This window comes from Triticum dicoccoides, chromosome 7A, assembly GCF_002162155.2.
Source record: "Triticum dicoccoides isolate Atlit2015 ecotype Zavitan chromosome 7A, WEW_v2.0, whole genome shotgun sequence".
Classification (NCBI taxonomy): Eukaryota; Viridiplantae; Streptophyta; class Magnoliopsida; order Poales; family Poaceae; genus Triticum; species Triticum dicoccoides.
This window is the reverse complement of record NC_041392.1, coordinates 211,273,482-211,299,109: the sequence shown is the minus strand read 5'-3', so window position 1 is coordinate 211,299,109 and position 25,628 is coordinate 211,273,482.

Genomic DNA, 25,628 nt, shown 5'->3' with positions numbered 1-25,628 from the left:
TTCACACATAGAGTTTATGGAAATATGAACATACAAGGACTCCATAAGGACACAGCCAGAACTCATCCATAAAAATACACGGCCGACCACACCCAGCAGCCAAACACGCCCATCTTCAGTCTGGAAATCTAAGACGCCCAGCAACTCACGACTCAGCGACACGACCAGGAAAATTGAAGCCAACCAACTCTAGGATGCTGTGACTCGACGATGCCACCACGAGGACAGTTGAAGCCAACAGACTCGGTGACGCGAGATGTTTGGACTTGGCGCTCCGCAAATATCTAAGGCAGCCCAAATTATGAAGTGGCATGCAACTCGATTTCTACGTGAGTCACACCCAACCGTCTGAGTTTCCTTCTCACCTGAATCAACATGGTTAGTAATTATTATTACTATGAACTCACTTTTGTCAGCTACAATCTTCATATGCACATTATCAATTGACAACTACTTTTTCAATCCTTTTGAAGCGGTGCGTTTTAATCCTTTGCAAGTGAAAACGCTTGGGAATACAAGAAGCTGAGAGGCTTCAATAAGAGACCAAAACTGGGATTTTTAAGTGAAAGTAACAAGAACATGGGATATAATCAATCCTACAACCGATGAACTTATGAGCCTTGATGTGATCTTGATGGATGAACAGGTTTATGCTATACATATTTAATTGCAGACTGTTCTATTGTTCCAAAAACAATCGATAAGTGAAGCTTGATGTGATCTTCACAGATGAGCTGGTTTATTCTATACAATTTTAAATGCAGACTATTCTATGGTTCAAACAATAGATGATAAGTATATATTTTAGTTATTTTGATAGAGGACCAAACAACTCATGCTACCATAGGTAAAAATCGGATAGATACTTATAGATCAAAGGATAATTGAGAAATTTATTTATCCATTTAACAATATTAAGGTTGTGGAAGGCACAAAATATGACCCATTGAACAATGGCATTAGATTAATTTTTGCATACAATACTAAGAGAAAGGAGGTGAAAGGATCAAAAGTATCATCGGAAGATTTTCCTAATTACTAGAGTTTGCTACCAAGGACATACTACAATAACAAGCATAAAAAGATAGACAAGGCTCAGGTATGTCATAGTTGTAAATCAGATTTTTGGCTAATCCATCATTCTAACTATGTGGTAATTAATCAAAAAATGACAAAAGTAGGATTATTGGAAGTTTTGCAAAATTACTACTTTGAGTCTCATACCAAGGACATACTACAACAAGAAGCATATAAAGGTAAGCAATGCTCAGGTATGTTACAGTTAAAAATCAGATTTCTGTTTAATCAATCATTCTATGGTAGGATCAAGTACTCTACCAGGTCTAGGGCGTAGGTGGTAAGGGAAGGATGGAGGGAGACGTGGCGAGGATCGGGCGCGCCGGCGGCAGGGCGCCGTCGCGGCTAGGAGAAGGGCGGCGGCTAGGGCTGTTGGCGGCTAGGGTTCCGGCTCCTCAGGGAGCCGGGCAATAGGAGATAATATTCTTCTTATTGCTTGCCTTCAAAAAGAGTCTTACAACCTATATTTATATCCTAGATAACTTGTAGAAGAATCAACCTAAGATAACTTGCCTAAGATAACTTGCCTAATCTGAAAATAAAAACTAAGATAACTTGCGGGCCTAAGCCGGCCGGCCATAACACTTCTCCCCGCCTGCACAAACAGCTCGTCCTCGAGCTGTAAGGTGGGGAAGCGCTTGCTTGAACTCTTCGAGGTAATCAACCAGCGTCAAACACCTTCTCGACATCTGGGGCGGCCAGGTCGGCGGCGACGGCGTCCTCCGGAATGTAGTCTGCCACCTCTAGGTAGAAGAGTCGCGGGCAGGCGTGGCCGGGCTTGTAGGGTTCGTCGCAGTTGAAGCACAACCCTTGGCGGCGACGCTCGAGTATCTCAGCTGGAGTGAGCCGGCGGAACGGGCGCCCCGCGGTCGCGGCGAGGGGTGCCGCAGAAGCCTGCACAGGAAGACCCTGCGCGGAATCCGGTCCGGGTAGCGACCCAGCAGTCTGGGACGGTGATTCCTGCTGGATGGCCACCGCGCGGCGCTCGAATGCGCGGGCGTAATACATGGCCGACTGGAGATCCTGGGGTCCCCGAAGCTCCACGTCCACGCGGATATGGTCCGGTAGACCGCCCACAAATAACTCGGCGCGCTGAGTTGCGGAGACGCCCGGCGCGTGGCACGCCAGGGCCTGGAAGCGGTCGGCGTAGTCCTGCACCGTGGATGTGAAGGGTAAGCGGCCGAGGGCCGCCAGTCGGCTCCCGCGGATAGGAGGCCCGAACCGGAGGAGACAGAGTTCCCGGAAGCGCTCCCATGGTGACATGCCGCCCTCGTCCTGCTCGAGGGCGTAGTACCAGGTCTGCGCTGCGCCTCGAAGATGATAGGACGCGAGCCAGGTGCGATCCGAAGCGAGCGTCCGCTGCCCTCGAAAGAACTGCTCGCACTGGTTGAGCCAGTTGAGGGGGTCCTCCGTGCCCTCGTAGGTGGCGAAGTCCAGTTTGGCGAAGCGAGGGGGTGTCGGCCCGCCGTGCCCGGGGGCGGCCGTAGTTGCCGCCGGCGCGTATGCTGGGTCGGGAAGCGCCGGGGCGTAGTTCGCCGAGCTGGAGAGGTGATCAAACCGCAGGGAGGACGTCGGGTGTTCCGGCGCCGTGGAGTAGACCGGCCCCGAAGACGAGCCGGTCGCCCAAGCGGGGATCGGCGATGGTGACGGTGGAAACTGCACCTGGTGCAGGGGCCGACCCGTAGCCCTAGGCGCGGGTGGTGGTACTGTCGATGGCGGCGGCGCCTGGTGGAGCTGCACCGGCGCCTGCGGCGTGGGGGCCGGCGGTGACGCCGGAAGAAGCTGCTAGGTCTGGCCCTGCTCCGAGGCGCCGGTGCCCAGGTTAGGGCTGGGCGGGGCCGGTGGAGGACCCTGCTCCGAGGCCGCTGGAAGGTAGGGCGCGACAGAGGACGGCGCGGCCGGCGCGGTCCAGGTGGGCCACTGCGGCCCCGTGGTGGCGAGAAGTGGCGGGGCTGCCGGCGCGATCTGCGGCGGCCACTGCACCCAAGGCGGCCGTGCGGCCGCTGGGGCGGGGAGCGCCGGGTAGCCTCCGGTGACGGCCCCCGGTGCCGAGTACCACGGAAGCGCCTGCTGACCCGCGGCCATGGCTGGATGGAGTCCGGTGATGGCCCCCGATGCCGAGTACCATGGAAGCGCCTGCTGACCCGCGGCCATGGCTGGATGGAGTGGTGGGGGCGGCCCGTACGGACCTGCCAGGTAGAGGCGGATCCCTTGAACCGCAGTGACGAGGTCGTTGAGGACGCCCGCCATGGCCTCCGGCGTGAACTGTTGCGGCTGCGGGGGAGGTGATGGCGGCGACGAGTGTTGGACGGGGGCCTGTGGCTGCCCTTGGCCCGGCGTGGTGCCGGGTGCCGTTAGGACCGGCGCTGAGAGCGACGCAGTGGTGCCCGCCGAGAGCGAGGCCGTGACGCCCGGCGCAGAGGCGGCGGTGGTGGAGGAGTTGGCGGGCAGCGGTGGTGGTGGCGGTGGAATTGGCGGAGACATGGTCGAAACCCGGTTACCTGATACCAAATTGGTAGGATCAAGTACTCTACCAGGTCTAGGGCGTAGGTGGTAAGGGAAGGATGGAGGGAGACGTGGCGAGGATCGGGCGCGCCGGCGGCAGGGCGCCGTCGCGGCTAGGAGAAGGGCGGCGGCTAGGGCTGTTGGCGGCTAGGGTTCCGGCTCCTCAGGGAGCCGGGCAATAGGAGATAATATTCTTCTTATTGCTTGCCTTCAAAAAGAGTCTTACAACCTATATTTATATCCTAGATAACTTGTAGAAGAATCAACCTAAGATAACTTGCCTAATCTGAAAATAAAAACTAAGATAACTTGCGGGCCTAAGCCGGCCGGCCATAACATTCTGACTATGGGTTATTAATCACCAAAATGACAATCACCAAAATGACAGATGTCATCGGACTACTTAACCAAATGAAGCATGTGGAACAATAAATAAATAAAAACGATACGTAACCGTGATATTGAATTTCTAATACCATAGTAAGTGCGCGGTGTATACCAATGTCTTAAATTTTAATTATACTTCTTCCATTGTGGTCGGCATCAAATTTTTAGGCTTAACATTTTGGGCTGAAACCAAAGTTATGATATGGGAATTTTTACTTATTATTTGAATGAATATGTAATCCAAAACCAGACCGTCTTACGGTGACCTAAACAATGGTGCAAACATTGAATGGTAAGTCCAATAATTTCAAAAACTAAAATATGTAACAGATTAATTGTTGATGGGTTTGTGCCTAAAGTCAAGAGGTAACAGAAGAATACGTACGGATCTAGACATAACCAAAATTCAATAACTTCTTCACAAGTATGAAACACTATCTATTCTGATCTACTGATAACACATTGAAGTAAAAATCATACATACATTGCTTAACAATGAAAACTCAGATGCTAGATGTCTGTCATCTAACGAAACATTTATGCCTGGCTTGAGATGTTGTACTTGAACAATAAAGACAAGGAGGTAAAGGTGCATTTAATTCATTAAAATAAATAGCTATTATCTTTTCTGTTTTTCCTCGCTGATTATCTTGCAGTATGCCAAGCAGTTGATAGATGACAAAGTGGACACCATGTTGGAACAAGAAACGAAGAAGCAAGACATGCCAGCTAAAAGGGAGATTGATTTTTCCACCATACGCACTTTTAGATTTTTACGCATGTATTATTTTTAAATGCATTTCATTTTACAGTCACAGAATAATGATGGATAATTACAGCCTAGGAAAACAAAGAAACAATCCATAAATTAATGTATAAGTTGCTTATTAATTAAATAGTAAGGCAGACTAATGTACACACAAAGATTTAGGAAGAGTACTTGACATTGACCAGGATAAGAAGGATACTTATTAGATAATAACAGTGCAAATGTTAACACTATCAAAAGCACTTGTCCTAGGTAATAAACACCTATACCTTATACAGCCTTTTCAGTTTAATAAAACCATTAATAGATCTTCAATATCATCTACACCACCAACACATATAAAAATCAAACCATTGCATGTCAATTAACAGATATGAACCAAATTAAGGCCTTCTTGCTAGGACATGGTAACAACAAATAAAAGAACATAACACTTTATAGTGGAGAGCCATGGATGAGCTGGAAGACATAATATACCATTATACAGCAATATTGGTTGGGCACAAAAGGTTGCCGAATCCAGAAAGAAAAAAGGTGTACAGAAACCATAAATGTACTGCCCTGCAACATTTATAAAAGTGGCAGGAACCTTAATTCAGGCCTCAAAACTCTACAATTAGACAACAAGATTTCAGAAGCAAGATTCAAGACAATGGATGTGGATACTTCAGATGCCTTGCATCCATGTGTTCACCATATACCATTGCCTCTGTGTGGTAATTAAGATGTAAGAATCCAGAAAGAACACTAGCCCCATGAAAATAACTGAAATTTAGAACTTAACCTGCAACTAGGCACATGCATGTCTCACATCAAGCTGATGCTTTTGCTATCTGGCTGAGTAAAAGTGCATGTAAACCTCCTTTTTTCCTATGCATCAGTAATTAGATGGAAGAATCGCTTGCTAGGTTCAGATCAACTTAATTCAGGCAGGTCCATATGTTTTCCTTACTCTGTTCTCTACTGCAAAATTTAGAGGACTAAGTCTAAGTGTCATTTTCCACAAGGAAAGTTGTGGTATGAGTATTGTTTACTAGCAATGTAATGATAAAAAAAAACTTATTTTGATTTCTAGATCATTCCCCTTCACCAAAACTTATATGATTGCTGTAACACTTACATTTGATAGGACTCCAGACAACACCAACAATGAACAGGACAACAAAAGCCGCCCGCAGAAGCTGCCTCACATCCCTGCTCCGTGAGCTCCCTCGCTACCTCCGCACCACCAACATCCAAAGCACCCGGCGATGGCAAGTATGAGCAGCACAACCCAAATTCTCCTTGGCAATCTCCGTGGCCATGTCTCCAGACTCAACGAGGTTGCCGCGATCCGTGCACTCACCCAGCCACATGCGCCACCACCCCATGGAAGCAAAACTCAGAGAAAAGAAACGACATGTAGATCTGGGATAACCTAGGTATTAATTTCCTGATGGCCAACGGTGACATCTTCCTTCGCCGGCGGCAAATCGGAAGAAATGGCAAACGAGGATGAGGACTCAGGAGGCGGTGGGGATCGTACGAGAGCAGGGGATGGTTCTTTTTTTTTAGAGAGAAAAGGGGATAGTTCTACTCTATGTAGATGACACGTACGGGACACAGGTTGTTTTTTACTTAGAAAACAAATTATACAGAATGGTACATGTCGACTCTAATGGGCTTGCATAAAAACGTTGGGCTTCATACATGGGTCATCTAAAATTAGATACTGCTAAAAAAAATCTAAAATTAGATACCTTTTTTAGGGGCGGTATCCTTTTTTTTATTACTTCTCTGTATCAAATACACGGATCCACCGCTCAAATGAAAAAAAATCAAATACACATGTCCTAGGAAACGTAAGAACCCATAGAAATATGCTCTTAAATAGCTGTAACATACACAACGTTGACCAAACACCCAACGACTAGGGATCAAACCTCAGGTACAACTAAAAAAACATGTATACATTCGTAAGGGTGTGTATGTACATATTTATGAGTTTCTGCATCGGTACTGTCTAAAAAAAGTCTTTAGATTTTTTTTCAATCATAGATAATCAAGAAACATTTTACATTGCATGAAAATATACAAAATTAAACATACTTGCCGGAGTTCAGATTAGAAGATAAATACATTTAGTATTTTGAAACCATTACTCAACGATTCAAAAGAAATGATATTTAGTGAGAACAGTAAAAAAAATGGCACACCAAAATAAAGATAGTAAAAAACATACAAAGATGAATAAACAATAATATAAACTTCATCCCATCGGGGATCAAACCCACGCTTTGGTGTCTCATAAAAGGTGAAATATTTGTTTAGCCGGAGGGGACGAATAAAGAATAATATAAACCTCCACCTACTAGGGATCGGATCTAACCCCAGCTTTGACAGTTTGGTGTCTCATAAAAGATGGAATGTTCAATGAGAGGGGACGTTACCGTCAAATGCGAGGCGTCTGGGTGACTTCTTCAATCTCAAGATATAATTCGATGGCTCAGTCTTTGAAAGGTGCTTATAGGGATAGCGTGTGCATGTGCACATTCATAAAGATGACTATATATATGTGTGTGTTTATGAGTGTCCGCGACTATATTTTGTATGTGTCTAAAAAGGAAAGACCTTTAATTCTTTTTAACCGTACGTAATCAACAAAGATTTTCCATCGCTTAAAATCTATAGCATTAAACATACTTGCCGCCCTTTTCCATTCGCAAACACACACACACACACACTTGCCGGGGTTCAGATTAGAAGGTTAATACTTTTAGTATTTTTAGACCATTACATTGAAAAGCAATCATATTTAGTGAGAAAATAAAGTGCATAAAATGGCACGGCAAAATAAAATAAGAGGAAACTAAAAAAACATACCAAGGTAAATAAACAATAATATAAACTTCCCTAAAATGTCTGTTCAATTCTCTAAATTTAAATAGCAAAAAGCAGACCAACTACTCTGAATTGAATATTAGAGAATACACTAAAAATATTCTAGCCACCCAATTGCGCGGGTGCACATGCTAGTTCTCCTTGATGGTAGCTAGAACTACGTCGTTATTTCTCCGGAGAGGGAGGGATGATGCAGCACAGCGGTGGTAGGTATTTCCCTCAGTTGTGAAACCAAGGTTATCGAACCAGTAGGAGAACTAAGCAACACAACGTAAACAGCCCCTGCACACAAATAACAAGCCTCACAACCCGACGTGTTAAAGGGGTTGTCAATCCTTTTCGGGTAACAGCGCCAGAAATTGGTGCGTGATGGTAAAAAGGTTGTAATAGATGTGATAAATAGATCGCAAATAAAATAAAGTGCACCAAAGTACTTTTGTATTTTTGGTTTAATAGATCTGAAAAATAAAAGCAAGGAAAAAGTAGATCGCAAAGGTAAATATATGAGAAATAAGACCCGTGGGCCGTAGGTTTCACTAGTGGCTTCTCTCAAGAAAAATAGCAAACGGTGGATAAAAAAATTACTGTTGGGCAATTGATAGAACTTCGAATAATTATGATGATATCCAGGCAATGATCGTTACATAGGCATCACGTCCAAGATTAGTAGACCGACTCCTGCCTGCATCTACAACTATTACTCCACACATCGACCGCTATCCAGCATGCATCTAGTGTATTAAGTTCATGGAAAACGAAGTAATGCAATAAGAACAATGACATGATGTAGACAAGATCCCTTTATTTATATGGCGGTAGATATAGATCTCGTATTTTTATCCTCAGTAGCAATGATACATACATGTCGGTTCCCTTTCTTTCACTGGGATCAAGCACCGTAAGATCGAACCCAGTACCGGGCACCTCTTCCCATTGCAAGATAAATAGATCGAGTTGGCCAGACAAAACCCAAATATCGGAGAAGAAATACGAGGCTATGAGAGATCATGCATAAAAGAGATCAAGAAACTCAAATACTTTCATGGATATAAAAACATAGATCTGATCATAAACTCGAAGTTCATCGATCCTAACAAACACACCGCAAAAGAGTTACATCATATGGATCTCCAAGAGACCATTGTATTGAGGATCAAGAGAGAGAGAGAGAGAGATGAAGCCATATAGCTACTAACTACGGACCCAAAGGTCTACAAAGAACTACTCACGCATCATCGGAGAGGCACCAATGCAAGTGATGAACCCCTTCGTGATGGTGTCTAGATTGGATCTGGTGATTCTGGACTCTGCGGCGGCTGGATGAATATTTCGTCGACTCCCCTAGGATTCTGTTATTTTTTGGGTATTTATAGAGCAAAGAGGCGGTCCGGGGGTACCCGAGGTGGGCACAACCCACCAGGGCGCGCCAGGAGGCCCTGGCGCGCCCTGGTAGGTTGTCCCCTCCTCAGGACTCCCCCAGGTGCAACCAGGGCCCATATGTTTCCTTTTGGCCTAGAAAAAATCATTGTAAAGTTTCGTGCCATTTGGACTCCGTTTGATATTGATATCCTGCGATGTAAAAAACATGGAAAAAACAGGAACTGGCACTGGACACTATGTCAATAGGTTAGTACCAAATAATGATATAAAATGACTATAAAATGATTATAAAACATCCCAGATTGATAATAAAACAACATGGAACAATCAAAAATTATAGATACGTTGGAGAAGTATCAGCGTCCACCGCCGTGTTTCGCACGTCGAAGCCACAACCGCGCTCGCACTTCTGTCACTACCGCTGGTTCCCGGGGTGCTCGACGCGGCAGCTCACGCAGGCTAGGTGCCCTCCCTTGCACTGCACAAATCAATTGAACATGACATCAATCAAGAAACCCGCACCTTGCTCGATCAGCCGAACGGACGAGGTGTATTCAAACCTGATACACTGGAGGCTTCAAGGGGCAGAGGCACAAGAGGCAATGGAGCAAGGTGAGGTCCATCGAGACCATAGAGAGCTCCATCATCGGGTCCTGTTCCGTGTGCATGATCTCGCCCTCCTCGTGGACAACCATCTCTTGCTTTAGGGCCGGGGCATTACAAAGCTTTACCGTCACATATCCATACTACTTCAAGGTGCATTAAATCAACACATGCAAGTATCAAAAGGAGTGTCACGGCATGCATGCATGCGTTGTAATTAATGCATCGGTAAACATAAATTATTGAAATATATCAAGTGCAGTGCTTTGATGTGTCGTGTCAACTCGTAAAACAATGAGAAGTTTCATTACTACAACGCCCTCTCCCTCGCGGACTGAGCTCCGGTGCCTTAACTGCACCTGCCTTTGGCTGTATGATAGGTGGGCCAGCCACCTGTTGGGCCCACCTGTCATACACGCAAAGGCAGGAGCAGTAAGTCAATGAAGCTGCGTCCCTCCCTCGCCCATGAGCGTGGTGGCTGGTAGGACTAGGAGAAGCTTTCGCTACACGCCGTCCCTCCCACACGCAGTGGACATGTAGTAGTTCATTCGGTGTCAGATGCCCAGAAGCATACTGTAGTACTCCTCCACTGCAGTAGTACTCCATGATTGTTCGACTTCCCGAAGAGGCGAAGAGCCAAGCGCAGCCCGGACGCTCGTGTGGCAGCTTCATGTGTAGAGTAGTCTAGGATAGCATGTACCGTGCCTCTAAGCTTAAACCATTTTATAGACCTTCCTACTTCCTTTATTTTTCGTTTTCATTAATCATATATCTGAATTTTCTCCCACTTTCTTTTTCGATGTAAATTGAGTTTTCTCTAGTACTTTTCCCTAGAACCAACTCAACTGTCCCACGTCTAGCCTAAAAATAATAATAATACCCCACGTCCTATTAACTCATCAAATTAAAATGATATTTTATTTCGTAAATTGAAAGTTCTTACAAAATAATAATAATAATTGTTTATATATAACTTGGCAAGTTAACTCCTAGTGATTGCGTACATAAGCTTGCAAAGATTTTACTGACCAATGCAGTAATAGACGTGCAATAATGTCTTTATGTTTTTGTCGGCGTCCTGGGAACGGGGGTCCCTAGACTTGCCTGCCTGCGGCCCACGGTGTGGCTGGGCTGGCAGGTCTGTACGGCCCATCTTCATCGACAAGGCATTCAAGACCCTCGCAAGGGGCCAAGCCTCGCGAGGCGGATGACGTAAGACCTCCTTAGGAGCGGCCTCGCCAGGCAGGCTCACGAGGGGCGGAGAAATCAAGGCAAGGCAAACCTCGCGAGGTCCGCGTGATGTGAGCCATGATGATCGAGACCAGGCGGGCGCCAGCGCACGCACTGTCCTTGTTTCCTCTTTGGTGCCAAGGGGGCAAGCACAGGCGCGCAGTACCGAGGCATCAATCAAAGGTTTCCATATTGGTGCAACGAGACAAAGACCAAAAGGACGGCAGGACAGAGGTCACCATGGAACCCAAGACGGCGTCATCACCAGAGCCTTTCGCAGGCGAAGACCACCTTTTGTCAGGATAATATGTACTAACTGTCCCCTTTTGAATTGGCTGTTGTTGGCTCCCTTCCCGCTCAATATTTGGGGAGAGGACCAGGGCCTATATATGTAGAACTAGCCACCACAGTGAGAAGGACGAGAGAAGAGGGACCTGAGCAGATCCAAGATCATGTCACCCACACTAGTTCACCGAGCACAAGAACACCTCAACCTTAGGAGGCTGTTCTTCCCCTTGTAACTGTTCTTCATCAGCCCAAGAGTTAATCCACCACCACACTAGAGTAGGGTATTACAGCACAACGGTGGCCCGAACCAGTATAAATCTTGTGTCTTTCTGTGTTGTGAGTTCGTTGAGTTCATCTGTGAGATCTTAGAGAGCTAGGGCGTGGATCGATAGGGAGAAAACCTTTGCGCGCACCCCAGTGTTTGAACCTCAAGGGTTTGCCGGAACCCGTGATCCGACATTTGGCGCGCCATGTAGGGGTGCGTCGAAGCTTCCTTCCATCGCTCCGCGCTCCGTTGCTTCGCCGTCTCCATGGCAGACGTGCGCCGCACTCGTGCTGAGCGTCGGGCTGCCCTCGCCGCCCACGCTGCTCAAACGGCTCCCGTCGGTGGGCCACCTCATCGTTCCCCGTCGCTTGCCGCCAGCGCCGCCACAGGCCCGGCGTGGAACGAGCAATAAGCATCCTCGCTGCACCCCTCGGTGCGGCGGGACGGCCGCACCGCCACTCCATCACTGACCTTGGCCGGTTCTTCTCCCATGCACGTCGCCCTCCCATGGATGCGCGGGCTGTGCTCCTCACAGTGCATGAGCTCCTGCGCTACCGTCCGGTCGATGACCTCTACGAGGACTGGCTCGACCGCATCGCCGAGCTTGTCCGCGCCGTAGGGGGATCCCCTACGCCGTCCCTCTCTCCGCCTCGCCCTCCGCCAGCTACGGGCGACGTAGCTCACGGAGCGCCTCCACCACCTCAGCCCCAAGACGGCGCCCTAGAGCCAAGACACGTGGCTCCGTGACGTGACCCGCCGCATCTCGCGCCCGCGCGTCAAGAGAGAAGCTGCCAAGAAGTCCCTCGGCCGCAAAAAAACACTCCGTCGCTCCTCGCGCCACCGCGCCAGGACCGGCTGCTACGGCAAGTCCGCGCGCCACCTGTAGCAGCAAGGCGTGGACCCCATCAAGACCAAGCTCCACCCCCAAGGCGGGTCCCGGTGACCACAGCTGGCTGCCGCGCTTTAACCCTCGAGCAGTGCAGCGTCGCCTGGCCGGGCAATTTCAAGCCAGATCTGCCTCCTCGCTACGACGGCACCCCCGACCCCGAAGAGCTCTGGCAGCTCTATGAGCTGAGCATCAAAGCGGCCAACGGCGATGAGAAGGTCATGGCGAACTAGTTTCCCATGGCTCTCAAGGAAGGCGCCCGCTCCTGGCACCTGAACCTGCCTCCGAGCTCAATCTCCTCCTGGGAAGAAATACGCACCCACTTCATCGCCAACTTCCAGGGCACTCGCGACCGCCCCCCGGTCACAGGCGACCTGCGCCGCATCAAGCAACAACCAGGAGAGACCCTGCAGAAGTACATTCAACGCTTCAACAACGCACGGATCAAGATCCCCAAGGTGACCGACGAGGCCATCATCTTTGTGTTCTCTGATGGCGTCCACGACGTCAAGATGAAGGAGGAGCTCGCCATCCATGAAGTGTTGTGCACGACCCTGGAGCTGTTCAACATCGTAGCCGTTCGTTCTGCGCCTTCCACACCCTGAACACCCACAACACCAGCGACTATCAAGAGCTCAGGGCCATTCATGAAGGGCACTTCGGTCGACGCCCCGAGCGTGGCGACCGGGGCTACGGCCGAGAAGGAGGACATGGTGGCGGACGCTAGGACGACTGTGGCCCGCGCCAAGAGTGGCGCGATTGGCCTCGTGAGGACCGCTGGCAGGATCAGCCTCGCGAGGGCGCTTGGAGGGATCAGGCTCGTGAGGATCGTCCTCAAGGCAACGTCGGGCTCCCTCCGCTGCCACCACCGCCAAGAAGGAATGACGAACACCATCAAGACGAGGGGGCTAGGGGCTTCTAGGAACCACGCGCTATCGTCTGCATCTTGGGCGGAGCCTAGGCCCCAGCCTCGCAGCGTATCTTCAAGAAGTTTGCTCGTGAAGTGAATGCAGTCCTCCCCAAGCTCAAAGCCACGCGCCCACTCAGATGGTCCCAGTGCCCCATTACATTCAACTCGGCAGACCAGCTCAAGTGCGCAGCTACCGCTGGCACCCTCCCGATGCTTTGTTCCCCAGTCATCAGCAACGTGCAAGTTACCAAGACCCTTATCGACGGCGGCATAGGGCTCAACGTCCTATCCGTCGACACGTTTGACAGCCTCCAAGTGCCGTATGACCAGCTTCAGCCCACCAAGCCTTTCTTAGGAGTAACCGACGGTTCTACCACACCGGTAGGGCAGGTCCGCCTCCCTGTCACCTTCAGGGAACACAAGAACTGCCGCACCAAGCTCATCGACTTCGACGTCGCGCATATTCGTCTGTCGTACAACGCCATCCTAGGGTGTCCAGCCCTGGCCAAGTTCAAGGTAGTGACCCATCACGGCTACAATGTCCTCAAGATGTTGGGAAGCAGCGGGATCATCACGGTCCCATGTGAAGAAAGAGATGCGATGTGCTCCCTCGAGCGTGCTTTCCAAGCTGCAGCAATCGACAACCCCGACAGCAAGGGCGAGGGCCCTCCTGAGGCCATCCCCAAGAAGAAAAAGCAGCTGTGACGCGCAGGACCTCAGGAGGGTGACGCCACGGCCAGAGTCTCGTCAGGATCAGCGCCCGCTCCATGGGCGTCTCCCTCCATCACATAGGAAGGTGCTCCCGGCGCTCTTCTCGGGCAGGGCTCGGGGGCTTTCTTCTGGAAGGCCTCAGACTTTTTGACCACATTACGAGGGAGGTGCTTGGGCACACTTGGAGGCGTGCTTCACGGCATGTCTCCCTCAGGAGGGCACATGGCAAGGATTGCCCACCGTTCAGGAGTTCATCACCAAGACCACCCAGGAGTTGCAAGACGCAAGGGCCATGCGTGGCGACCGCCGCTCGCGAGGCGCAGCTTCCCATCCAGGCGAGGATGCCGAGCTACGTGTTTGCATCGGCGTTCCAGGGCTCAACAGGGCCGCTTCTCGGGAGCTTTTTTGGCCTTCGCACGTGGGACGCTGCAAGGGCCCACCGCATAGCTATTGTCGCATGCCCTTTGGCCTGCCAAGTGTATCGTCCGCCTACCAGCGCAACTTGCGGCACATCCTAGCGGATTAGCAAGCCTGGCACCACGCCGTCCTGATGGAGATGGAGACAGTCCTCAAGGAACCACCTGAGCCCCCAGAGCCTCCCGAGGCTCAGAGCTCCGGAGGCTCGTGAGGAGCAACCCCTTCGCCGTGCACCTTCAGCTGCCTCAACTCTCCTTCGTCAACATGACCAGGTGACATCTTTCCAAGTTCATTCAGCTGGGAGCGCCCCTCGGGCTGCATCATTCCCAGGCCGCGTGGGTCCATCCCTGTGGCATGTATCCCTTTTCTTATGTCTTTAGCTTACCTTTTTGGGGGCGCCCCTTGGGCTGCATCATCTCCAAGTCGCTCCGGCCTGACCAAGTGGCACGTATCTCTCATGCACTTGCTTAAGCCAGCTACTCTCATGTTCGATCTACCTATGATTACTACCTGCTCAATCTTTGCCTCCCACGGGGCCTCAGCACGCTGGCACGACGCTGGTGCATGGGTCCGTCCCTACCACGTCGATAAACCTGAGCGGTCGAGCTCTGGCTCACGGCACGCCCTGCATACGTCACCTCACCAGGCCCTTAGTGCCTTCACCCCCTCGCGGAGCAACCAGCGGCAGGCTGGCAACCATAACGACAGATCGTGTTCTTCCTTGTTCTGGCTCACAGGAATCTCACGAGGATAGCACCAGGAGGCACCACGAGCTCCCACCTCTTCCAAGTAATCCGCTTGCACGTTAAAAGGGAGGCTCCTGAGCATCGTGACTCAGGAGCTCTTACTGCCTCTCCAACCCTCACCCCCGGGCCTTGACCATGACACGCAACCTGGCATACCCGCTGTGGTTGAGCTCGCTCGAGGGCCGGGACCTGAGGATGTAGAGCACAAAGGAGAGCATTGAAGGGGGAGGACTCGTATGGGCCTGTCCTAGCTATGCTACGGATGATCGCGCACCGGTCTGGCGCATCACGAAGATTCGACCCCGGACCGCCAAGATAAGTCACGAGCTCAGATCAACTAATCGTTGGGACCTAGGGGACACGCTCGCCACAACCCTATTGCGGCAACGTCGCCTCCCTTTCTTATCTTACCACAGTTGCTTGAGCGCTAAAGGGGACCCCCTGAGCATCGCGCCTCAGAGGCTCTTACTGGACCTCGGGCCGCTCACCTCCTGGCCTTGACCACGGCATGCGACCTGGCATACCAGTGACGGCTGTAGCTTGCCTGGGGACCGGGACTTGTCAGCATAGAGCAACAAGCTGTCGCGAGGTTGGAAAGGGAAGACCGAGCCTAAACAGGACTTGTGCTAACAAGGCTTCCTTAATTGGGATAACATCAACAAAGACATTGCAAACCCTTTACATGCCCCTACGGGGCACTTCTTGATTCCTCACAGGGAACAAAAGACGCGAACCTAGGAGAATCCTATCTACACACCCCCGCGGCCGACGCCATCATCAATAGTGGGTCGCGGGAGGTCAGCGCCAACCATATCCAGATCAGCGACGGCGGCGGCCGGACGATGCAGCCTTGCTCCGGGTGCGGCGAGAGCTCGGGGGCACGTAGCTGTCGTTGCTCGTCTCCGGAGTCTCGTAGAGCTCAGGAGAACTGCTGGACTCCCAAGAGTCGCTGCTGTTGGAGCAGCCCCGAGCGGAGCGCGCCTCGTCCTGGCGCTCTCCTTCGGGGCAACACTCCAAGCGGCGACCCTACGCGTCGAAGACCTTCAATAACAATGTGGAGGCGCCGTCGTACTCTAAGTGGATTGCGAGGGCGCCCTCCGCACGGCAAACCCGCGCGACCTCGCCCCAGCCGTGGGTCATGAAGATCTTGCTGGTGGAGACTGCTTCAACCTCCGCTCCGGTTGCCGGAGCGTCGCGGTCAGCATGCTGCAACTAGAGCTCGAGAGGCCCCCTCGGTGGCATCACGTCGGAGAAGAAGCGCGAGAAACGGATCCAGGAGCTTGGGGGAATCACCGCCCATAGCACGAGCTCGCATGAGGAGTCCGCGGCGTGGACTCCAGGAGCGACGGCACTCGTCGCCGCGGCGCGTCGACCTTGGCCGTGGTGCGTGCACCGATGCCAGTCGCTTCTTCCTCCCGAGCCTCCAACTTGGGCGTACAAGGGAAGTGGATAACCAGGAGGAGGCCGCTCGCACCAAGGCCTCGTCACCACCTGCTTCTCCGCGGCGTCACGGCGATGGATCAACCTCTTCTTCGGCGGGAGCAGCGCCGGCATGTCGAGAGGAACCTTTCCCTTCTCCTCAGCAGAAAACCTACGGATCGGCGCCATTGAAGTTGCTGCTAGCAGTGGGGCGGAGGAAGAAGGAGCGAGTGGAATGGGAGAAGATGAGCGATGGAGGCTCTGCCCCCCTCCCCATTTATAGCAGGAGAAGGCTAACCAGCACCCCCAGGTTCACAGGTAATGATGGATCTCCTGCATGTCGCAGGGACTTGTCAAGTCAGGCAGTTGCTGAGGCAGCGTGGGGAAGCGGAGACACCCACGTCCAATCAACCGCCACGCATCAACCGAGGCCTCAGGCTTTGGGGGGCTGTGGTGCTCCGCGCTTGACCCTTTGGCTTCGCATCGAAGCCAAGCCCGAGTGCGCCTTGGGCCCGGGGGATACTGTCGGCGTCCTAGGAACGGGGGTCCCCAGACTTGCCTGCCTACGGCCCACGGCGTGGCTGGGCTGGCAGGTCTGTACGGCCCATCTTTATCGACAAGCCATTCAAGACCCTTGCGAGGGGCCAAGCCTCGCGAGGCAGACGATGCAAGACCTCCTCAGGAGCGGCCTCGCCAGGCAGGCTCACGAGGGGCGGAGAGATCAAGGCAAGGCAAACCTCGCAAGGTCCGCATGACGTGAGCCATGACGATCTAGACCAGGCGGGCGCCAGCGCGCAGTGTCCTTGTTTCCTCTTTGGTGCCAAGGGGGCAAGCGCAGGTGCGGAGTACCGAGGCATCAAGCAAAGGTTTGCATATTGGTGCAACGAGACCAAGACTAGAAGGACGACAGGACAGAGGTCACCATGGAGCCCAAGATGGCGTCATCACCAGAGCCTTTGGCAGGCAAAGACCACCTTTTGTCAGGATAACTTGTACTAGCTGTCCCCTTTCAAATTGGCTATTGTTGTCTCCCTTCCCACTCAATATTTGGGGAGAGGACCAGGGCCTATATATGTAGAACTAGCCACCACAGTGAGAAGGACGAGAGAAGAGGGACCTGAGCAGATCAATGATCATCTCACCCGCACTAGTTCACCGAGCACAAGAACACCTCAACCTTAGGAGGCTGTTCTTCCCCTTGTAACTGTTCTTCATCATCCCGAGAGGCAATCCACCACCACACTGGAGTAGGGTATTACACCACAACGGTGGCCCGAACCAGTATAAATCTTGTGTCTTTCTGTGTTGTGAGTTCGTTGAGTTCATCTGTGAAATCTTAGAGAGCTAGGGCGTGGATCCATAGGGAGAAAACCTTCGCGCGCACCCTAGGGTGCGAACCTCAAGGGTTTGTCGGAACTCGTGATCCGACAGTTTTTATAATATTTCTCCGTCCAGTCCAACATGATATTTTCACCCAGCCCATCAAGTCCACGGATTTCGAGAAAAATGCAAATGGGCTTTAAATTCTACCATATATATAAACGGGCTGCAATGATGCTACATCATTGTTTCACACAGCTCACCGAATGGACTAAAAAATGGACTGACTGACATGTGGGCCAGTAAGTCGAAGCCTAAGCAAGGCATTCTTCTTCAATCTCTCGTCTTGTTCCCCCAGCGCTGCCAGGACCGCCTGCTCCAGCCTTCAGCGTCTAGCGGCGTTGTTTTGTGCACCTTGTAGCGAAACGCTACCCTGCCGACGGCCAGGCCATCCCTCCATTCCGCACCTCCTGTTATTCTCTGCCGAGTGTAGGCCCACACCGCACCCGAACCAGTCAAGTTTCCCACTCCCACTACAAAAAAAAGACACATCCGTAACATTTTGGGCCAAACGATTTTTTTTCTGTCATACATATGACACTTCTATGATGATAATTGTGACAAAACCCGATATCATCATAGATGTGGTGGGATCCTACTTCTATGAAAAAAAATCATGATAGAAAATGGGCTTTTTGTCCTGGGCGGGCCGGAGACGCAACTGCATGACATTCTTTGGGCCGTCCATGACGGAAAAAACCCTGGTAGAAGCGAGGGGGAGGAAAATTTCGGGGAGTTCCCGGTTACGGTGGGAGGTCGGGGGCCGAGCGATGCGCGTTTCTCTCGTACACGTACGCGTGTGTGTGCGAGGCCTTTTCTCTAACTGAACCCGAGTGAGGCGTTGGGCTTTAACTGAACCTGAGCGATTGCACTGCAGGCTACATGTTACTGAACCCGAGCGATCGAGCGATTCCTTCGCTACTGCTGCTAACTGAAGCCGATCAATGCTGCCTCTGGATGAACAGTGAGTGTTGCCGGGGGGGTTGGATGAATAGTTCCCAGTGGGGGTGGATGAACAGGACCCTGATCGATCGAGCCGGTTGGGGCTGGATGAACAATACCCCGTGGAGGGCTGGATGAACAATACCCCTTGGAGGGCTGGATGAACTGGACCACCCCGTGGAGGGCTGGATGAACAATAGACGGTGGAGGGCAGGATGAATAGTAGACGGTGGAGGGTAGGATGAACAGTAGCCCGTGGAGGGGTGGTTGAACACGAGCCTGTGGAGAGGGCTGGTTGAACAGTAGCCGGTGGAGTAGCGCGCGGTGGAGGCTGGATGAACAGGAGCCCGTGGATGAACAGTCACAGGTGGAGGCTGGAGGAGGTCCACGGTGGATGAACAGTAGCTCGTGGAGGCTGGAGGGGGTCGACGGTGGAGATGAACAGTATCCCATGGAGTCCCGTTTTGCGGTATGCCACACCCCTCCCGATGAACAGGACCCCCGTTTCGACCATAGCACTCCAACACAAGTCCGTTTCATCCGTTTTGTGGTACGCCACACCCCTCCTAATCAACAGGACCCCCGTTTCGACCGTAGGAGGTCTGTTTCCTCCGTTTTGCGGTATGCCAGACCCCTCCCGATGAACCGAATCCTATTTCGAACGTGGTCGGTCGAACACAAGGCCGTTTCCTCCGTTCTGCGGTACGCCAGGCCTCGTTTCCATCGCATGTTCCATCCAAGCCCTCCCGATGAACACGACGCATTCCGTTGCCTCCCCATGAACACGACGCATTCCGTTGCCTCCCCATGAACATGACGCATTCCGTTGCCTCCCCATGAACACGACGACGACGCTGTTTCTCCGTTCCGACCCAGCCATGTACACGAGCCCTGCCCGTACGTATGCGCAAGTAGGCGTTCGAGACCCCGCCCGTATGTACACATACATGGCCGTATTTAATTTCTTGCACCCTGGCCGCCTCTACTACGACACATGCACGCCTCTACATCGACCAGTATAATGTACATACACGTTCGCGACCAGAATGACAACGCTACGTACGCTTCGACCAGGTGGGTCCCGACTGCCAGGCACTTCCTTGCGTGCGAAGATGTAGCTGGTGGGTCCCAGCAGTCAGGGGGGCGAAATACGGTGGCCCGTCCGGTGGGTCCCGCTGTCAGGTGGAGGAATAATTATTTTGCACGTAATAAGGAGGCACTTCCTTGCTGTGGCCGTGGACCCAGCTGTCAGCCTCTCCACGTACAGTCCACGTCCGATGGAAGCCGTTCCTTGACCATGTTGACCACGCCGCGCCGAGAGCACTAGGGTGGTGGACAACGGCGAGGCCTAGGAAGGGGACGACGCGGAGCCGGGGAAGACGCAATAGTGAATGCCACGCGTAGAGGAGTACGAGGGTTCACTGGTTCGCTGCGGTGTGAGGCTGTCATCGCCGCAGAATAACAGGGGGTGTGAGTGAGTAGAGGGATGGCCTGGCCAACAGTGGGAGTAGTAGGGGCGGTGAGGCCTCCACCGCATCGCAGCCGGCCACGGGAGGCAGGAGCACGAGGCACGACCGGCGCTGGTTTGGGCGGCTGGAGCAAGAAGACCAGAGGTTGAAGAAGCACTACGGCCGTTGGATGGACATCGTACGGTCACTGGAGCTAGAGTCGTGCATATTGACTAAGTTGACAAAGCCCTCCGTCCCCGTCAACTTAGTAGGACCACAAGTCAGCCTGCCACTATACTGGGTCCCAACTAACAAGGGGAGTATTCATTTTTTTGTGCATAATAAGGAGGCACTTCCTTGCGTGCGAAGATATAGCTGGTGGGTCCGAGCTGTCAGCGGCGGTAACGTTTTTTTCGTGAAATACAGAGGCCCTTTCGGTGGGTCCCTGATGTTAGGTAGAGGAATCATTATTTTGCACGTAATAAGGAGGCATTTTCTTGCGTGCAGTCCCGCCAGCGCTTGTTTGAGCGGCTGGAGCAGGAAAAGCAGAGATTGAAGAAGCACGACGGCCGTTGGATGGACATCCAACAATCAGTGCTTGTGCGTTTAGGAAAGCCTCAAATCTGTGGAAAACAACATACATCCCATCTGCCATTATTTCTAATGATTTGCAGCCCATTTGCTAATTCTTAAGGTTTTTTTGGAGCCCATATTCTTTTTGTTAGCATTACAGCCCATATTGTGGCAATGGTTAAAAAATTATATGAAATTTTGCATATTTCGGTGCGGTCCGAACTGTTTTTAATCCCGAAATTTCGACTCACATTCAAACTGATTTTAAAAATAAATGTATATCAATATAAAATCCAACAAATTCTCCACGCATAAAAATTAATGTAATTTAAATTGTTGAAATGAAAAAAAGATATTTGAACTAATTGCCGGTTTGATGTGTTTTAAAAGTGTACAACCCATTTCTCATTACTGATGGGCCATTTTCTCGGCCAGCCGAATGAAAGCTCTCCTCGTCTTGAAAGATTTGCAGCCCAACATGCCTGACAAAGCGACTTACTTGGCAAATCACAAAAAAATTGGGTTGTGGCCGTGGACCCAGCTGTCAGCCTCTCCACGTACAGTACTCCTCCGATGGAAGTCGTTCCTTGACCACGTTGACCACGCCACGTGGAGAGCACCACGGTGGTGGATGATAGCGTGGCCTAGGAAGGGGACGACGCGGCAGCGGAAGCCCGCGCGGAGAGGACTACGAGGGTTCACTGGTTCGGCTGCGGTGTGAGGCTGCCGTTGCCGCAGGGCCTGGCCAGCGGTGGGAATAGTAGGGGGTGGCGAGGCCTCTCTGGAAGCATAGCCGGCCACGGGAGGCAGGAGCATGTGGCACGACCGGCGCTGCTTTGGGCGGCTGGAGCAAGAAGACCAGAGGTTGAAGAAGCACTAAGGCCGTTGGATGGACATCATACGGTCACTGGAGCTAGAATCATTCATATTGACTAAGTTGACAAAGCCCTTCATCCCCGTCAACTTAGTAGGCCCACAAGTCTGCCTCCCAGCAAGGTGGGTCCCAGCTAGCCGGGGGAGTATTCATTTTTTTGTGCATAATAAGGAGGCACTTCCGGTGGGTCCGAGCTGACAGCGGGGAGAATGTTTTTTCGCGAAATACGATGGCCCGTCCGGTGGGTCCTAGCAGTCAGGGGGAAACGATTTTTTTTCGCAAAATACCGGTGGCCCGTCCGGTGGGTCCCCGCTGTCAGGTGGAGGAATAATTATTTTCCGTGTAATAAGGAGGCACTTCCTTGCGGCTGCCGCGGACCCAGCTGTCAGCCTCTCCATGTACAGTACTCTTCCGATGGAAGTCGGTCGTTGACCACATTGACCACGCCGCGCCAAGAGCACCACGGCGGTGGACGACGGCGAGGCCTAGGAAGGGGACAACGCAGAGCCGTGCAAGACGCGGCAGTGGATGCCCACGCGGAGAGGAGTACGAGCGTTCACTGGTTCGGCTGCGGTGTGAGGCTGCCATCGCCGCAAAATAACAGGGGGTGTGGGTGAGTGGAGGGATGGCCTGGCCAGTGGTGGGAGTAGTATGGGGGCGGTGAGGCCTCCGCGGTAGCACAGCCGGCCACGGGAGGCAGGAGCAGGCGGCACGACCGGCGCTGCTTTGGGCGGCTGGAGCAAGAAGACCAGAGGTTGAAGAAGCACTATGGCCGTTGGATGGACATCATACGGTCACTGGAGTATTGACTAAGTTGACAAAGCTCTCCATCCCTGTCAACTAAGTAGGCCCACAAGTTAGCCCAACAATATGGTGGGTCCCAGCTAGCAGGGGGTATTCATTTTTTTGGGCGTAATAAGGAGGTACTTCCTTGCATGCGAAGATATAGCTAGTGGGTCCGACCTGTCAGCGGGGGGAATGTTTTTTTCGCGAAATACAGAGGCCCTTCCTATGGGTCCTAGCTGTCAGGTGGAGGAATCATTATTTTGCGCGTAATAAGGAGGCATTTCCAAGGTGGTGGACGACGGTGAGGCCTAGGAAGGGAACGACACGGAGCCAGGGAATACTCGACAGTTGTTTCCCACGTGGAGGAGTATGAGGGTTTACTGGTTCGTCTACCGTCGCCGGAGAATAACAGCATGTGTGGGTGAGTAGAGGGATGGCTAGGCCAGCAATGGGAGTACGGTGGGGCCGTGAGGCTTGCGCGGCAGCATAGCCGACCGCAGGAGGAGGGAGCAGGCAGTCCCGCCAGCGCTTGTTTGAGCGGCTTGAGCATGAAGAGCAGAGATTGAAGAAGCACGACAGCCGTTGGATGGACATCCAACAGTCACTGCTCTCGTGTGTTGACTAAGTTAACAGGGCGTTACGTGTGCGTCAACCTTTTTTTATGAAAGCATATGCATCAACCTGTAGTAGGCGCACAAGTCAGCCTCAAATCTATGGAAAACAGCATACAACCCATCTGCCATTATTTTTAATAATGTACAGCCCATTTGCTAATTCTTAAGAATTTTTTTGGAGCCCATCTTCTTTTTGTTAGCATCACACCCCATATTGTGGCCACGGTTAAAAAGTATACAGAATTTTGCATATTTCGGTGCGGTCAACTGTTTTTAATCCAGAAATATCGATTCACATTCAAACTATTTTGAAAAATAATTTATATAAATGTAAAATCCAAATAATTGTCCACGCGTAAAAATCAATGGAATTTAAAATCTTGTAATGAAAAAAATTGAAACTAATTCCCGGTTTGATGTGTTTTAAAAATGTACAACCCATTTCTGGGCAAACCGGATGAAACTCTCCTCGTCTTGAAAGATTTGCAGCCCAGCAGGGCCGATAAAGCAAGTAGGCCTTGTTTGGGTATTTCTTAAAAAAATAGAACTGGGCTAGCCATTTTCTGCTAGAAAAAACACAACTGGGCTCATGATGTGGTAAACATAAATAAAACCCTGGCTAGACGGGCCACAACCCCCGCACAGCCCCGTTGTTACCTTGATCCGTCGCTAAAACTAGTATAAATAACAACTGCTTGTTCCTCAAAAAAAAAAACTGTGCGACTTGCTGGGTCCCTGGTGTCAGCCGCTCGTAGTGTAATTCTCTCGTTTATTGACTACGTTGACAATGGCGTGAGCCCAAGATGTCAAACCATTAGGAGGAACCATATTTTTGGGCTTGTACTATAGAGGCACTTGCTTGTGTACTGCCATGACGCTGGTGGGTCCCTACTGTCATCCTCTCCACGTATAGTCATCTCCTTGTTTCTCTCGGTTGTTGACGACGTTGACAACGCAAGAGGGCGGCGCACCACGCACGACGAGCGAACCAAGGCCGCAAGGCGGAGGACGATGGCGAGGCCTCGGACGGAACGAATAGGAGCCGTTGAAGATGCGCCGGTCTAGTCGCAGGCGAAGGGGAGTACGAGGGTTGACTGGTTCGGGCGCGGGTGTGTGTTGGGGCTGACATCGCCGGAGAATAACAGGACGTGTGGGGGAATAGAGGGAGGGACTGGCCAACGTTGGAGGGTACATACGGTAGGGCGGTGGAGGCGCAGCCATCCATGGGAGGCGGGAGCAGGCGGAGCCAACGGGGTGGTTTGGTTTGGGCGATTGGAGGAAGAAGAAGACAAGAGATAGAAGATACACGACAGATGTTGGATGTCAATCCAACGGCTGGTAGGCAGAATCGTTTGTTGACTGGCTAGTAAGTCGACACCACCTTGGATAGGCTATTTCCTCGCGGGTCCAAAATGTCAGAATCCAAATCTGTCATGGTCATGCAGCCTTTCCTATGAAAATTTACAACCCATTTGATGTGCTAGTTCGAAATAAGTTTGTGGGTGCTGGTGGGGGCTAATCACTTGGCTTCTGTAATGCACAGTGAGCTCAAGCAGCTGGCGAGAGTGATGTTATTTCCCTTGGTTTGGATTTGTTACAATATTTCACTCTAAATTAAACGAACGGCAAGCCATTTGCCTTGTTTCAAAGAAAATATGACAGTCACAGCCGAGTTGAAAAGGGCAGGAACATCTAACTCCAACTTACAAACTGTACAAAAGCACGAGGGTTAATTGTTCATCAGGTTTACAAAAAAACCAGATTGAAAAGGGCAACAACATCTAACTCCAGCATTGTTTTCGGCAGTCACAGTCAAATGGATCGGTCAGGTCCATAGAATGAACATCCTGGGTCGTAAAATTTACTGGATTATGACCACAATATGTTGTAAATAGAAGCCCGACACGTTCAGAAGCTCTTTTGCCCACATGAAACTCCTTTTTTTGCTCTTCGACATACCCATCCGTCAAAACCATGCTGCTGATAAACTTAAGCCTGATGGACAATAGTAACCTCACATTCAGCAGGAAGAATGTGACAAATCTTGTGTTTGCACGGTTGGTTACATATCGTTCTAGCGTTATTGTCTTCAATCGAATCTCATGAGAAGTGAGAAAATCCTAATGCTTACGAATCCACCGAGTGGTTATAACTTTCTTACCCCGTCTTGTTGCCTAAATAGACATGAAGATTGAAAACAGTTAAGGTCTAAAAGAAGAGTGTCGAAAGAGCAACAGCTGAACGGTTAATTCTAGTACACTATATGCGGGCTTCCAATGTGCGTGAAATTATCACCTTTATATACAACTTCTCCAGACATGGAAAGCATTGCAGCAAGCCAATAATCTTGTTCAGATCAAAACTATTCATTTGGATATATAAGATCTTGACAGAATCCAGCACCATTGATAGGCCATCCATGGAGAAACTCTTCATTGAGCATAGAACATAATATTAGTACAAAATGTGTACTCCAAGATGATATATAAATTATGCACAGAAATTTAAAATGCAGCTTATGGTTACAAGTGTAGATGG